Source organism: Pteropus vampyrus, unplaced genomic scaffold (genome assembly GCF_000151845.1).
Source record: "Pteropus vampyrus isolate Shadow unplaced genomic scaffold, Pvam_2.0 Scaffold107, whole genome shotgun sequence".
Classification (NCBI taxonomy): domain Eukaryota; kingdom Metazoa; phylum Chordata; class Mammalia; order Chiroptera; family Pteropodidae; genus Pteropus; species Pteropus vampyrus.
In genome coordinates, this window is record NW_011888888.1 from 2,085,235 (window position 1) to 2,102,760 (window position 17,526).

The window sequence follows — 17,526 nt, forward strand, 5'->3', positions numbered from 1 at the left end:
ATGAGTTAATACATGAAACGTGTATATGACACTTGATAAATAGTAAGTGCTATTGTTGTTATTATTATTATTATTATTATTATTATTATTAACGGTATTAACTGCCTTGTTTGGCAAAGGGGAGTAGCACCAGAGACCCTAATATATTTCAGTTACCAAGGGTAGGGCCTTCTATCCAAGTCGGATCCCAGTCAGTCCATGCCGCAGTGTTTAGGTGGTTATTTTTATGATAGACAACATGTTATTGCCATCTTGAGTGGCATAAATGTTGTTTTTCTGTTTTTTTTTTCTTTATAAATATTACCCAGTACCAATACTTTTTTTACTTTCAAGTTACCCATAATTTTTATACATATTATTTCTCAAATAAAACTCCTTAAGTAAATGTTATCATTACATAATTTCCTGAATAGAAGGATTGGGAGAAAGATTTCTGAAAAACGGAAAAATTTTTAGAAACCTTTTTCTACTACAATGAATGAGAAATCTCAGAGAGGTCAAAGTAATTTGAAGTCATAGAGTTAGTAAGTGGCGAGGCTGGAGTTTAAATCCGAGAATTTAGTTCTGTGCCCTTACTACTGCTTAGTTACCCTGCTTTAAAAAACAAACAAACAATAAAACATTATTTTAGAGTGAATATAGATTTTCTGATTTAATTTTCTTTATAAATAGAGTAATGTCCTAACTTAGTCATAGGACTAGGTTCCGTTTTTTTAATTGCTTCCATTTCTAAGTGTAGAAGGGTTCTTTTCTTAAAAGCATCTTGGAGACAGTAAAGCAAATACTGTGGTATCAACAAACTATAGTCTCATATTGTTAGATTTAAAAAATCAAATCAAAATGGAATTAAATATTCAGTCTGATGTGTAGAGTATCCTATGTATTCATGTCTATGGTTGATGTCTATGTATGATGCAAGTTAGTATAAGACTCTTTTTTCATTCACTTGGGTATAAGAAGTTTCTGTGAACGAGGAAAATCCTCATTTACCCTCAAGCGAAAGTGACTGTACAGAAAATGCAGACCATTGCGAAATAAGAAGTTGAGGAATTCTTAGAGTACATGAAAGAATGTTCATGTAACAGTTACTCAGATTAATTTGTTTCTCAGTGTGTCCTGTCTGTCTCCTGATGCTTTTGTTCTTTGGAAAGTTTTCTTAACTGAAATTGTTTCTGTACCTGTGATGTTTAGAAAAATGCTCTGATATGCTTTGATTTGTTGAACAAATCAAGAATTGAAGGCCAAGAGAGCTAAGTTTTCCAATAAATACTTCAATTTAAGGGTTGCTTGTTGTCTAAGTGATTTATTATGAGCTTAAATTCATTCATAGCTTAAACAGTTCTTAATATGAATATTTAATTACTTGTCATCTCTGTTTACAAGTTTATACCATAATACAATTTGTCTAAAGATCAGAAATTTATTCAGCTTTTCATTGTATTTGAAATATTATGTCATTGAATCAAGAACTCATACTTTTTTTTATAGTGTTGATCTAAAATTTCAAGAGAGATCATATTGATGAACTCCAATTATACAGATTTTCTCTAATTGTATATGATGTTATTTTTGTGTAATGCTAGACATAGCTGAGGTTAAAAACAGAATAAATGTCTACCATATACTAAGTGATTTACAGTCACTGTCCAATTTCCAAAACGTCACTGAGGAAGCAGGCTCAGAGGTTTTTCATTTGGTTTATTTTGCCTAAAGTGCTCTAGTCACTGAGTAAATGGTAGAACCTTGATCTGCCCAGGTTTTGTCTTTAAAGCCCTGCCCTTTAAAAAAAAATCTCATCACTATTTACTGTCAGCAATTACCTGGTCATTCAAGCAAAAATTATCTATTTAATAATTTGAAGCAAATTTTATATACATATTTTTAAATAAATCCTAAAATTCAGAATAATGCAAATTTAGCAACTATTATATATAGCATATATATATGCTATATATAACATTTTTTTCTCAGTTGCAGTGAACTATAATTTGTACTGGTAATGTCTAAATATCTCAAACCCTTGGGAAGTAGAGCCTATAAATATGCAAGTTAGTTTTAGGCCAGTATTTAAATTAATTAATAATCTAGCCTATTCCTCCCCCCCGCCACTCCACGCCCCCTCAAAAAAAAAAAGAAAAAGAAGAATCAGGTTTCTGGAGTCAAAACTTGGTAGGAAAAAAATTTTTTTGATTCCAAATTACCATAGGATTCAGGGCCTTCTGAATATATTTATATTTCTTTCCTTTAAATGCTTGTCATGTTATTTAAAGAAATCTGTAAAAATATAGCTATTTTTTATAAAATAGCTTTATTGGTGTATAACTTACATGCCATAAAATTCACTTGTTTAAGTGTACAATTCAGTAATTCTTACTAAATTTATAGAGTTTTGTATCCATCATCACAGTCTAATTTCAGAACATCTCTATCATTCCCAAAGGAAATTTCTTGCTCATTTGTAGCGACTCCTTATTTACACCCCCACCACCAGGCAGCCACTAATCTACTTGTTGTCTCTATAAGATTTGCCTTTTCTATATATTTCATATAAATGCAGTTATATAATATGTGGCTTTTTGTATCTGGCTTTTTCTACTTAACATAATGTTTCTGAGTTTCACACATGTTGTAGCGTGTGTGAGTACTTCTTTTTTATTGCTGAGTAGAATCTCATTATGTAGATGTATCATTTTATCTATTCACAAATGATGTACATTTGAATCGTTTCCACTTTTTGACTATTATGAATAATATAGGTATAAACATTAATGTAAAGATATTTCTATGGACTTATGTTTTCATTTCTCTTGAGTAGGTAATTAGGAGTAGAATTACCAGGTCATAACTGCCAAACTGTTTTCCACAGTGGCATCTTCAGTTTACAATTCCTTTGAGCATGTATGAGGATTTTAGTTTCTCCACATCCATGCCAACACCTGTTATTGTCTGTCTTTTTGATTATAGCCATTCTAATGGGTGTGAATTGTTATCTGTTTGTGTATTAATTTGCACAGCTATTTCTTTTAATTGATTTTCTATTTTGGGTATCATAATTTAGTTTAAATTTACTATAACTTTGGAAATCCTGGAAAACTTCAACTGGCACGATCTTTGCCATGTTAAGCATCGGTGTCCCAGAAAGTTCTGACTGCATTCTATGAGATCGGAGAAATAAAGCTTTTGAATTGTTGTCATTTAAAATTTAGGTCTTTTCAGGTAAAATCAAAAGGAAAAGAGATTATTTACTTGTCACAAAAATAATAATTAATCCTAGTTGTTTGGCATATTATTGATCATTTCCTGCTTTAGTTCTGCCATTGACTAGTTGAGGTTTTTTTTTTTTTTTTTTTTTTTGGTCATGATCTTACCTATTATAATTAAATATTATTCCAGTTTCCTAAAAATGCGATAATTGATGAAGTAGTCATGTAATTTTTCTCCCACTTATTAAATAATAACATGTCATTTGGCAAGAAGTATATAAGAGCTTTCATTTTTTCATCTTCAATTGGGCGATAAAAGGTATAGTAAAGTAATATTTAATCTACAGTTTGAAACAGTAAAACATCTATGGAATTTTCCTATGTATGTGTTCTTGGTTTTACTAGACTGGCGAAACCCTGTTTAAAGAATTTACCAAGTTGGCAGAACTTTAAAATCAGCTTGTGTTTTTAGGATAAATCATGTCCAATACCTCTTATAAACAATACAGTTGAGAGGATATCATAAATATACACATTCAGGTTAAAAAAAAGTTTTCTTTTTTTCCTCACCCTACATGAAGTGCTTGGTGGGAACTTTTTTCCACTCTTCCAAGATGGTGTTTAGCCTCTTACATACAAAGAAGTAATAAAATTGGACTTTTAATTACAATCATGAGTATAAAGAAAATGTGGTATTCTTGGGCATATGATTAATTAAAAACAAATCTTGACAAGTTAGAAATGGATATATCTGAAGTAGGTGATATGCTTACTTAATTCTTAACTAAATAAATAATTTAAAATGTTTTTTTTTGCTACTAAAACATAGCTGTTTCCACAGATTGCTGTTATTTTGAGAAAAGAGAATTAAGATTGTTGCTACCTTAGGAAGATAGCACTATGTGGTGGAAAACCAGCCTATTGGCATCTATACCTGTGGATGGGATCCAAATTCTGTATCTTAAAAACTTTCTGACCATGGGCAAATTCTGTATCTTAAAAGCTTTCTGATCATGGGCAAGTTATTTCAACCTCTCTGAGACTCAGTTTCCTCACTTTTAAAATGGAAGTGAAAATGTTGGCTTTTGAATTTTTTTTTAGGAAGTTCTAACATGGTTCCTGAAAACCTTTAAAATAAACATTGCCTTTCATTTTGGCACAAACAGTTTGAATTTGTACCACACATAAATATTCTTTGAGTCTTAATAACTTAAAAATCAGCCAGGAAAACACCCACAGGCCCTTGGGGTCAGACATCTTGTGTTTGAATCTGGTTCAGTCATATTGCTATCTCGTGACTTTGAGCAACTTATTGAACTTATCTATGTCTGTTTCATTTTCTTTAAAATTGGGATAACACAGTCTACTTCAAGGATTGTTACAAGGGTTAAATGACTTTGTGTAAGTAAAGTAGTGGGCCCAGAGCTTACTATGTCATGGTTGTTGTACTAGTTGAAAATAACAAGTGACATTTATTGAACTCTTACTGTGTGCTGTTGACTATCTTAAGTGCTTAACATGCATTTAATCATCACAACAACCCATTACTGCCATTATCCTGATTTTGTAACTGAGGAAACTAAAATTCAGAGAAGTCCAGTAATTTTCTCACAGTGAGAGAATACATGGTGGAGTCAGAATTTAAACCCAGTTAGAATGGGTTATAGAATCTGCACTCCTAAACTGATTGTGATTCCACTCCCATCTTTGCATCCAAATCTGGCCTATTTATTCTTCTACTTTTCCTTCCCCTGGCCATTGACTCTCAGGTGGTTGTGGGTGGTGGCATCAAACATGTTCTTTGTGTCATGTCCCTGCTTGGGCGACAGTCTGTGAATGAACAGCAATAAATGGAACATCAGCTATTGTTTATTCATACAACTATTATTTTAGCTTAAATGTATTTGCTTAGTCTATTAGAAGTCTTGCGCATATAGCTTAGTTAGCTTGGTTTGGGTCATTATTATTTAACTGAGTAAATTAATTCTCATATGCATGCTTGGCTAAGAGATTTATGACCCATGTTATCAGTGCCTTTTCTTTGACTAGGCGGGAAGATGAAGTTCATGTTTTTTGGAGGTTTTTTCCTTAAGTTTGATATATAAAATATGAGCAGCACTGTTAGTGGTAAAATGAAGACAAAGTAAAGTTTTTTTGATCTTTTACTGTGTTTTGATGATTTAGAAGCTTAAGAAATGAACCCTTAGTATTTTAACTAAGCTATTTATTTTAAGTAATAAATAGCTTTTAAAAAGCTATTTTAAATAATTTAATAATTTATATTAACTAATTTAAAAATAATTTCCACTCATTATTGAAATAACATTTATTGAAAAATCCAAATAATTATTGATTGAGTACTGTTAAATTTTATGCGTTTGGCTGTAAAAGCTTAACACCTGGGAATTAATGTTACGGGTTTGCTAATAGAACTTTAGTATATACTCTGTATAATTTTTTGACCCTCTGATTGATTAAGTAAGGCATATTTGAATTATTTCATATGATTAATAGAAGAAACTAATGATCTTTTTTTTCCTCACTAGCAGGATCTTCACAATTCATGACACAAAGTTAGGTTAAGGAGAAAGGAGAAGTTAAATTATCTTTGTCAAGATGACTTCTTAGGAAAGGCTGTTAATCGGGCACAACCTTGATTAATAAATCCACTCAGAACATACTGCCGTGTATCAGCAGGTTGGAAAATAAACTTTGTAAATTATGCAGAGTGGTGTTGGTTTGCGTTAACAGCAATGTTCCCATTAAAGTTGGGCCAGGAAAAAACACCAGTGTGTTCTGCTTCTACTTTTCATTACACCTAAACTGTGCCAACAGCAGACAGCCAAGACCTCAGAAGGAAAGGCAAACCAGGGCCTCTCAGTAGCAGAATTTCTAGAAACTTTTCTGTAGGGCTCTGTTGTTAATGTTAATTTTATTTCTCTCTATTAGCCATATCTATTTCTCTTGTTTATCTGACATTTAGAATGGAGAGAGAATCTGATTGGCTCAGCTTTGGTCAGCTGCCTAGATCAGTGTAGAGGAGGGGCGTGTGCACGATCAAATATAGACATGGTCCTAGAGAGTCCCCTTCATAATATGGCAGGCCTTCAGTACTTTATGCTTAGTGAGATAATGATTTTACTTAAGTATAAATGAGAGACAGGTGTTGAATCAACTAGATATTTGCTTTTTAATCATTAAAAAAGATTCAGTTCCTTATTAAAGATGGGGGCTTGGGCATTTAGGGGTTATGGAGGGACCCCTGAAATCATACCATATCTAGTAAGTATCACCAGCTTTGAGAATTTTTTTAATCTCTTGAGGACTGAAGGGGAATGGAAGAGAGGTCAGATGAGACAGTCATGGCTACGTCTTTCTCTTATAAGGTTGCTGGTGATGGCCTTCTCTCCTTGGCTTCTTCCAGAACTTGGAGTTCTACCAATTCTACCACAAAGCTGTTTGCCAGGCTCTCTTCCTTCCATTCCCTCTCTTTCCTGTGTGAACCAGTCAAATTCCTTCCATTACCACCTAATGCAATTGAAGTTACCCTTCTGCCACAAGAGCTCCTATGGAATATTATTGTTTTCTTGGTATATTTTAGCATTTTGGTTCTTTAACTCATTTTTTCCCTTGATATCCTGTGATGTAGGTATCTGTCTATCTGCTCTTTTATAATACTAGAATTTCTGACAGTTTTGTTATTAAAATATAACTTTCTAGCTGCAAATTTCTATTATATAACTCATAGGAAAAGCTTTATTTTCATAATGAGACTTAATTAAACTGATTTTGAGCGATGGCAGTTGTTTTCTTAATGACCTGCCCCCTCTACTTCCAGTACTTTTCCATGAGAAAATGTATTCAAAAGCACCTATCCCAGTGCCTAACACTTAATGCTACTCAGATGATATTAGCTTCCTTTTTTCTTGATTTTTTAAATGATGTTTTTATCATAATTTAAAAGTATTTCATGTCTAACATAAGTGGAAAATGTAGATAAGCATAATAAAATAAAATGACATTGTGAATTTTCCCCAGCAAAATTAGAATCATATTGTATTTAGTTTTTTTATTATTCTGTTTTCATATACATAACAAAAATACTTTCTTACAGCACTAAATATCCCTTTAAAACATAATTTTAATGAATGTAACATTGTATGATATAAATGTGCCATGATTTGTTTATTAAACCCTTCTATTTACATATAGCATTAATGCCATTAAACTCGTCTCTTATTTCTTCTTTTTTTTTCTTATTTCTTTAATGGCTTTATAAATGGAAATTTCTAGTAAACAGAGAGACTCTTGAGACATCAGTTCCCACATATGTAACCAGTTTCCCATCTCAGTGGCCATGTTATCCTGTGTGTGGACACCTTCATGCCATTCAAGCTCTTTATTCTAGACCTTTTCATTTTTCTTGGGCTCTGCCACCCTACATTAGGATATCCTCCAAGTGGATGTGCTTCTCACCGAGTTCAGGCTCTGACTTTCCTTACCCCACAAGGTGCCCCTCAACCCCACTGTGTGTGTGTGCCTGCGTGCGTGCGTGCGTGCGTGCGTGCGTGCGTGCGTGCGTGTGTGTGTGTGTGTGTTTCTTCCCCTCCTGATCCTGGGCTGTTGAGCCTTGGTGGTAAAAGGAAAAATACAAACATAACCCAGCTGATTGCTTCTAATACCAGCTCAAGTGTGTCTGCTCTTCCTGTTGCCCCTAATCTAACACTCTAGTTAACACTATATCTTGTCTCCCCTAGTGGTTGTTTACCTTTTCTATTGTCCCCCATTCCCTAAACTCTCCAGCTTCCATAGCTCAGCTAATGGTTTTGCGTACTGTTTAAATGAGATCAAGATTATTTGACAAAAACGTGTTTAGCTACCTATTCACCTCAAATGTTTGAATATTTTTAGCTCTCTTGACTTTACTGCTTTCTTGAAACTCTTTCTTTGTTTGGCTTTTACTGTAGTATATTGTCCTAGTTTTCTTCCTACCTATCTGACTAATTTTTCTGTCTCCTTACCTGACTTTGATACTTCTCTCCAGTTGAATATATATTTCTCTTAATATTTTATTCTTGATCTCCTTAAGCCGTTGTATTTCCCTAGATTATCAAATTGCCCACATAATGTCCAAACACCTAGTTTATGCTGCTATGTTCCAAATTTTGTCCCTTCCCAACTCTCCAGAACTCTAGCCATATCTAGTTGTCATGTAGTTCCAACAGCCTTTTTTAAACCTGTTTTATTCCATGTTATGGTTAATGATACTAATGCAGTTCAGGTACTTGAGCCCGCAATTGTCATTTTAATCTTTTTTCCAAGCCCCCATATCTAGTAAATTTACTGTTCTTGTACATTTTACCTCACAGATACTGCTCTTTCACACCGTTTCTCACTCATGCATAGTACGGTAATGCCTATTTTATTCTGCTTTGAATTATAACTAACTCTCTTTGGATTTGAAACTTCTTAGAGGCCGATTCTACCATAACCATCTCTCTTTGCTGAATTAAAGGATACTCTTTGAGGGTTTTTTTTCTAAACTTGAGTCAGTGTCTTACTCTGTCATTAACTGGCTTTCCCTAGGCAATAGGAATTTGGTCATGATTCACATGATTTGATTATATGTGTGTGGCCTGTAATACACTATTCTTAGGGTTAATGCAGGAAAAGGTGTGGTTTTAGTTGATGCATAACCTGACAGAATGTGTGGGAAGATTTTAGGTGGATTTAGTGGCATTACGTATAATGAATGGAATGTTTGCTAATTAGCTATATTTTAGTATCTACAGATGAGAATGTGTTTTCATGTTTTAATCCAAATGTCAGAGGTTAGTCACACATGTATTCAATTTCAAAATTGAATTCTAGAAATCTTTTCTTCCTTGAAAAGTTATATTCTCCCCTCAAAAAGACTTTAATCTTCTTAAAATTTTTATTTTTTATTTTCTTTCTATTCAAGCAGCTTGACTTTAGTAACACTTTTGGTTATGATACAGTTCTGCCAGTAATTGATAGCAGAAGAAATTAATGACAGTTGAAGCAAAGATGTTGCTTATAATTTTCATATTTATTTCATGGTTTAGATTTCTTTCCCCAATTAGAATATCTCAACTTTGAATATTTACCTATTTCATGTCTTCTCTTCTCTCAAATAACATTAGAATTATAGGGGAATATTTTAATGATTGGATTATTAAAAAGCTTCCATGGTTTGACTTCTCATATGTTTTTTAGAGTTCTAAGCAAAGATTGATTTAGAAGAGTTAAAGATTTGGTAAAATAATTTGGTAGTTTTACATTTAAAAGAGTTACTAGTTCTTGCCATGCATGTCCTCAGACTACTTTGTCTGACATCATCATCATCATCCTTCATAGTTTGTATTGTGTGATTAAATGATTCCACTTCTTCATTTGATCCTCATCATTAAAGTCACCTGAATGTTTGACTTCTGTAGGTGTGTGTGAGTGTGGGGGAGGTAACGGGCATTCAGAAACATTGGACTATATTTTGATTAAAATAGGATCTTGTGAAAAAACAATAGAATAGGATAGCATATAAATGGAGACATAATTGGAATTTTTAGGCAAGATAGTAGGGTAGAAACAAGGTGTTTTAGGAGCAGTTATAAGGACTCAGAGATATTCCAGTAGACAAATTGGTTTGAGAGAAAGTAGTTATGGGCAAAAAGCAGTGAAAACCTGTTTGATATTCAAAGCATTGAGAGTATTACTTTGGAATTAAACATTTTTAAAAAGTCAAAAGAATTAGTTTTTAGTAATTCTGGATAGATATTTATCTGAAGGTTATTAAGTAACCCTAATGGTTTTAAGTGGTCCTAATTGTTTTTGTGGTATGTTTTAGCAATATGAACAGAAGTACTGGATATAATTTGGAGTGTGCACTAAACAACATAATTTTGGGAATTATATATATGTTTTTTTCATTGGTGATTAATACTTTATTTACTATTTTGCTCAGTAACTTTAATTTTGTTATATTGCTCAATCAGTCAGTTTCTCTTTTTTTATGAAATTTATAGATAGGTCATTGTAAGAATGAAAGTGTAGGTGTCTGGGAAAAACGTGATTTGGGGTGTTGACAGCTCTATTTTCATTTATAAATGGTTAACATTTCTTAGAAAGTATTACATTGGTTATAAATTAAGAGAAACACATTTATCTCCACATGATTGTTTTTGCTTTCTTCTTTGTATCTTTTGCCCGAACATTTCTAGCTATCCTTATTGGTTCTTTCTTTTTTCATAGTACATTGAATCATTTTTTTCTATTTAAATAACATTTTATTTTATTTTAAATTAAGTTTATTGGGGTAACATTGGTTAATACAGTTATATAATTTTCAGGTGTACATTATAATTTGACATCTATATATTCTATTGTGTGTCCATCACCCAAAGTCCAGTTTCCTTCAGCTATCATATATTTGATCCCCTTTACCCACTTAACCCTACCCTACCCCCCCATATTTGACCCCCTTTATCCATCTACCTACCCCTTCCTCCCCCACCCACTATCCACTAGTTTATAGTCCATCTCCGTGAGTCTCTGTTTGTCCTGCTCATTTGTTGCTTTTAAGTTTATATCCCACATATAAGTGATATTATATGATTTTCAACTTTTTCTGTCTGGCTTATTTCGTTTAGCATGATTATCTCGAGGTCCATCCATGTTGTTGCAAATGGCAGTATTTCATCTTTTCTTATGGCTGAGTAATATTTTATTGTATATATGTACCACAGCTTTTTTATTCAGTCATGTATTGTGGGACACTATGAATAATACTGCTATGAACATTGGTATGCAAATCTCTTTTTGGATATAGGTTTTCAAGTCTTTGGGGTAAATGCCCAGTAGAGGGATTGCTGGATCATATGGTAGATCAATTCTTAGTTTTTTGAGGAACCTCCATACTGTTTTCCATAGTGGCTGTACCAATTTGCTGTCCCACCAGCAGTATATGAGGGTTCCTTTTTCTCCGCATCCTCGCCAACATTTGTTATTACTTGTCCTGTTGATTATAGCTTTTCTAACAGGTTTGAGATGGTATCTCCTTGTGGTTTTGATAGCTAGTGATGTTGAGTATCTTTTCATATATTTGTTGGCCATTTGTATGTCCTCTAGGGAGAAGTGTCTTTTCAGGTCCTCTGCCCATTTTTTGATTGGATTGTTTGTTTTTTTGTGGTTATTGTGTCATATGAGTTCTTTGTATATTTTGGATATTAGGCCCTTATCGGAGGCGTTGCTTGCAAATATATTTTCCCATTCGGATGGCTGTGTCTTTACCTTGTCGACAGTTTCTTTTGCTGTGCCGAAGCTTTTTAGTTTGATGTAGTCCCATTCATTTATTTTAGCTTTTACTTCCCTTGCGTTTAAGGTCAAATTCATAAAATCCTCTCTAAGTCCAAGGTCCTTGGGCATAGTTCTTATGTTTTCTTCTATGCATTTTATTGTTTCAGGTCTTATATTCAGGTCCTTAATCCATTTTGAGCTAATTCTGGTGTGTGGTCATAGACAATAGTCTAGTTTCATTCTTTTGCAGGTGGCTTTCCAATTTTCCCAGCACCATTTATTGAAGAGGCTTTCTTTTCTCCACTGTATGTTTTTGGCTTTTTTTTCTCAAAAAATTATTTACCCATACCAATATGGGTTTACTTCTGGACTCTTGATTCTGTTCCACTGGTCCGTGTGTTTATTTTTCTGCCAATACCATGCTGTTTTGATTACTGTTGCTTCGTAGTTTAATTTGAAGTCGGACAGGGTGATGCCTCTAGCCTTGTTCTTTGTTCTCAGGATGGCTTTGGCAATTTGGGATCTTTCGTGCTTCCATACAGATCTGATGTTTTTTTGTTCTATTTCTTTAAAAAATGTCGATGGTATTTTGATGGCGATTGCAATACATTGAATCTTTACTCTCCGCATATTGATACATTAAAAAATTATGGCCATATCATTAGTGAGTATGTCGTCATAAATTAATTTAAATATATTTTAACTTATCAATTTAAAAATGAGGTGATTGAGCCTAGAGAGATTAAGATTTTCCAAGATAGGAAAGAACTAATATTTAAAAGGAGGACTGACTATATACCAGACACTGTCTTTTTACATTCCAGGTTTGTGAATTAGGTTTCGTTATCTCCATTTTACCGAGGCTCAGATGTCAAAAAACTTGCCCAAGACCACAAGTTTAGTCATGGTGAAGACAAGATGAAAATCCAGTTCCCTTGCCCAGCCCAGAGTCTTTTCTACCCCTGTCAGCAAACATGAAGAACTGATCAACTAAGGCAGTGGGGAAAACAAAGGATTAAAAATTAACACTCCAAATATAACAAAGGGTATATTCTGATTGATAACTTTTACTTTTATAAAAAGACTCAAAGATAAAAATGAATTATCTTTGCTTGTTAAATCATTATCAAAATATGGGACTTGTTAAATCATTATCAAAATATGGGACTCGCCATAGCTATAAAAGCAACGTGACCTTTGCCTATTAGGGTCTTATAGTTGGTGATGTGTGTGCAAAAAAATAGTCACAAAAATTGTAGAATATATTTACTATCAATCTAGAAATGAAAAGGATCACCAAGAACACAGGCATCTCTTTTACTTTTTCTTTTCTTTTTTTTAAAGGAGAAATAGTCTCAAGATATTCTTTAACCTCTTGCCTGAGGATATTCTTGTCATTCTTTTAACAGACATATTCTTGCTAATAAGGTAGAGTACATTTGTTTTGTTATGTGATTGGCCTCTGAAGTTTGTTGAATGGGATGGGCCAAGCTAGGGAGGGATTTGGGTTCTGTTTATATTTATTTATGAGCTCAATCTTTTATCTAAGCACTTAAAACTAGTTAAACTGTTGATAACTGCCTTTCTGAAGCAAGACACCTTCTCTTTAGCCTTTTGATATCTGAGCCAGTGCTTTTCTGAGTGTGATGACCTAAGGGGTCATCAGATTGCCTAAGACTAGCTTATCAGATTGCCTAAGACTAGCTTTTCAAATTATTTTTCAGAGGTACTTTTCTAGAATTCCTAAGTGCCAGTTGTTTCCCATTTCACCATCTAATTATCTAGGCTTTAACATTCATACTCTTGATACCATCATATTCATTAACAAAAGTTTTTTTTTTTTTTTTTTCGTAGAAGCTGGAGCTAACTGGCACACATCTAGACAGTCTTTTTCTCTATTTATAATCCTCACCATCCCTTTGTATCCCTGAATTCCCCTCTTTCATGTCCCTCTCCCTATCCTCTCCTCCTTTTCCCTTTCCCAATTTTATCTGTCTCAATATATAGAAAGATAGGTGGGGGTAGATGATTCCTTGTAAAGAAACTGTTCAGTAACAGAAACATATTATTTCCTAAGATAACTAGTTCAAATAACTTGAGAGTCACCAGACCCGAGTTAGAATCCTGCTATATAAAAGTAGTATATATCCATTGTTGGGGGTGGGGGGGAGGGAGTAATATAGCATTAATGATTATGAAGCAGAAAGGAAAAGTGCTGTTCTCATCTATACTTCTTGGAGATAATCACTATTCATCATTTTCAAGTACCCTTCTAAATGTTTGCTGTATATATTTACATATATATTTAATGTAGCATATAATAGTCTTCAGTACATCAGAAAGCATCTAAAGCAGGGGTCCTCAACCCCTGGGCCACAGACATGTACCTGTCCATGGCCTGTTAGGAATCGGGCCACACAGTGGTGGGCAGGCAAGCAAGCGAAGCTTCATCTGTATTTGCAGCCGCTCCCCAGCGCTAGCATCACCGCCTCAGCTCCACCTCAGATTATCAGGCATGAGATACTCATAGGAGCACCCATCTCTGGTGCCCAAAAGGTTGGGGACCGCCGAACTAGTGTATTCATTTAGTTGAAGTTTAATCCAGTTTGTATTACTAAATTATAGTATCTCAATTTCTTCTCATTTTTAGTATTTAAATTTTTTTTCCACTTTCAAGATGCTGTACCCTTAATTCTTTTTTGGTTTGTTTGTTTTTTTTTGTTTTTTGTTTTGTCTATCTTAAATCTCTGTAATGGCTCAAAGTTCATTTATAAAGATAGGAAAGAAAATAAATTAGGTAAGAAAACAAATGCAAGATGGAGAATATGGTAAATTAAGACATTTGCATCTTAGGGCTTCAGTCTTAGTTGAAGTAGTTGGTTAGACGTTCTTCCAGGAGTGGTAAAGTTCACAGTAATTAGGAATAAGCCTGTGGGAAGGAAACTTAGAATTGTTCTTGTCATTATGGGGAGCATGGTAAGAGGTCCATATAGGATTGGCAGACACGTTGAAGATACGGGATGAATCTGTAGAAGGCAAAGTTTTGGTCTTCTGGGATTAGATTTAAAAAACAAACAAACAAAAAACTACAATCTTCTCTTGTTGGGTAAGAGTACACCAGATGCTTAAGGTGTTTAAGACATCCGGAGTAATAAACAGAATGTTGATAAAATTGCTTACCATAGCCAAGCACCAGAGAATGAACTTCTCTCTTAACATGTAAAACTGTTGGCTGCACAGCAATGTAAATCAGGATTTCAGAGACTTATAATGCAGTGGAAAAAATGTTTTCCCTCTTTGAAACAGTTCACCACTTATGAAGAATCGGGTGGAAACCCATAGAACTACTCACATATTAATTACTTCAGTATTCCTAAGTCTGTCTAGCAATACAGCATTATTTGCATAGGTATCCTTTTCTCATAGAATGTCAGACACTTTTCTGAACACCCAAACAGTAGAGGCATTATGGGGGCAGGGAGAGTGGGCAGGGGAGAGCAGTTAGGAGGTAGCTGAAATCTGGAAGTAGCCAAAATATTAATAATATTTTTTATCAGTTGATTTTTCACAGAGAACTTGGATTTCTTATTAATATTATGTTGGAAAAAAATTTCTTAAAAGAGACAGCTATTAAGTTTAGGTGACTTAGTCAAGTCTACCAAGTATTTATGTGTCGGAGGTAGAATAGTGCCTTTGGAAAACTTGTCGATTTACTTGTTTTTAATTTTGTTAGCACAGCTCTGCAAATTATTCTTGATCCATGATCCCAAGTCTTGAGATGATGTTTTTTCTCTTCTTCAGTCTAAGTTTCATTTCTTTTCTTGCTGTATGATAATTGACCATAAGATTATGTTTCTTTCAGGGGAAAAGCTTGACCGCAGCCACAAGTGTTCTATCTACTATCTTGCCAAATTTCAGTGTGAAATAAAGTGAGGTTTTAAATCAGAAGGGGTCTTTAGAATTCTTTCTCTGTCCCTCCCAGTATCCTGCCACCACCCTGACTTCATGATGCCTCTAATGTACTACTCACGAATCCTTAGAAACAAACAATTTTCAGAGACAATTTAGTCTAAATTCAGATTTAAGAGTAATTTTTTTTTTAAAAAAATGGCATACCCATCACTAAGCAGAACCCTAAACATCCCCTGAAGCACCTGCATTTGGGTTAATAGGCACCTTCACAGTTTTCTCAAGAAATGGCGTATTAGTAAGTAAAAGGTCCATTCTGGTGGCATTTTCTAACAAAAAAAAGTTTACTACGAAGGGGTACTGATGTTCAGTTATAGAGACATTTAATTGCTTGTAATTGAAAATAACACTTATCTAGTTAAGATCCCACAGATATTTAATCACAGTAAAAGTTGTCCTTCCTCTCACCCATCAAATCTTTGGGAAAAATTGATTTTTCAGTTAAACAAGCTATGTTTATCCCTCTTTTTTTTTTTTTTTTTTTTTTTTTTTTTTTTTTTTTTTAGCTCTTTTATAGGAATATCACTGCCCTCTTTTGTCAGGTTGCATTCTGCTGTTTACAAGTATCTCAATCTTCAAAAAGCTTTTCCACCTTTCACCACTGCTTCATTGCAAAGGTTATTGGACTTTCTGCACCTTTTAAAACCTGCGCTCTTGAGTGCTATGCTGCTGTGGCACTGAACCTGGTCATGCAAGGACTGACATGCATTTGATTTGGTCTATTACATATGCATTATTTTATTTTCCCTGACTTTAGGATTGTGGGACATATATTTCCATGTCATATCTTTGAGTCACCTTGAATTAAAACCAGTTCTTTTAAAAGAGAATTTAGTGAATTCTTTTGTACATGAAAATAAAATACTGCCAAATAATCATTAAAACATACAAGTACCTATTAGTTTTGGTTATTGGTTCACTAAAAAGTATGTAGTACATTGAAATTGTTATACATTTTAAAAATAAATTTTGATTTGAATGCGAGGAAACATGGTGAAGTGACAGACGTCCTCACATCTCTCCCCTTGAAACAGCAATAAGCTGAACATCTAAAACTCAACAAAAAACACCCAAACTGCACACCAGCACATCTGAGCGTGGGATCTGTGCATAAGAGCTACCAGAACCCCGGGTGTCAGGTGGTGGACTGGGAGTAATAAAGAAGCTACCTCTCGCAGCTGCCAGAGCGCCCTGCAGGAGGAGGAGTAGAGGGCAAGGTGCAGCGACTTTCCTGAATAACCCTGACTGGAAGTACCGGGACTCCTATGCAGCTGGCATCAGGGCTCAGTCATCAAGGAAGAAAGCAGAGAAGTGGGATGGGACCGCAGAGAAACAACAGTTGATTTCTACTGGCCCTGGCTGTAAAACCAAGGCTGAGCTACTGCCGCCAACTCCCAACACAGAGGGCTCCTCCCACCATACCCTCCAAGACTGATCACCATGGAGCCCCAGGGGAATCTGAAAAAACGCTACCAAAACTGTTGCTAACACTGAAAGGGACTGAAACTGAGAGTAGCAAGTGTGATTAAATATCTACAAGAAAATAAAAAAGACGTTTAGGCTTTAGATAAAGCAGGGATCCAAGAGGCTTAGACGCCACCTACGGGAAACCAAAAGAAAAACACCTTCTCTGCAGCAGGCTAAAGAGAGACCTTTATATAATAAATCTTCCTGGAAAAACAGCAGAATATACTTCCATTAATGCCCAGGTGGAGAACTAGTTCGTTAAACACCATGAGCAACCAAGGCAACAAGGCATCTCAGAAAGAAAGAGAGAAATCTCCAGAAAATAAGCTTACATACATAGAAATATGCGACTTAAATGATAGAATTCAGGATGGTACTTCGGAATAAACTCAATGAGGTCTGAAACAACTCAAATCAACAATTTCAGGAATTGTAAAAACAACTAGATGAGCAGAACAAGGAGATTGAAACCCTCAAAAGGAACCAAATAGAACTTCTGGAGATGAAGAACACATACAAATGGCCAACAAATATATGAAAAGATACTCAACATCACTAGCTATCAAAACCACAA

The 17,526-nt window shown here is 34.4% G+C and overlaps 1 protein-coding gene across 7 annotated transcripts in view; it reads left to right on the forward strand.

Moving 5' to 3' along the window:
- Window positions 1-17,526, forward strand: part of PHTF2 (putative homeodomain transcription factor 2) — a 119,614-nt gene that overhangs the window by 46,255 nt on the left and 55,833 nt on the right. The window lies entirely within an intron of this gene.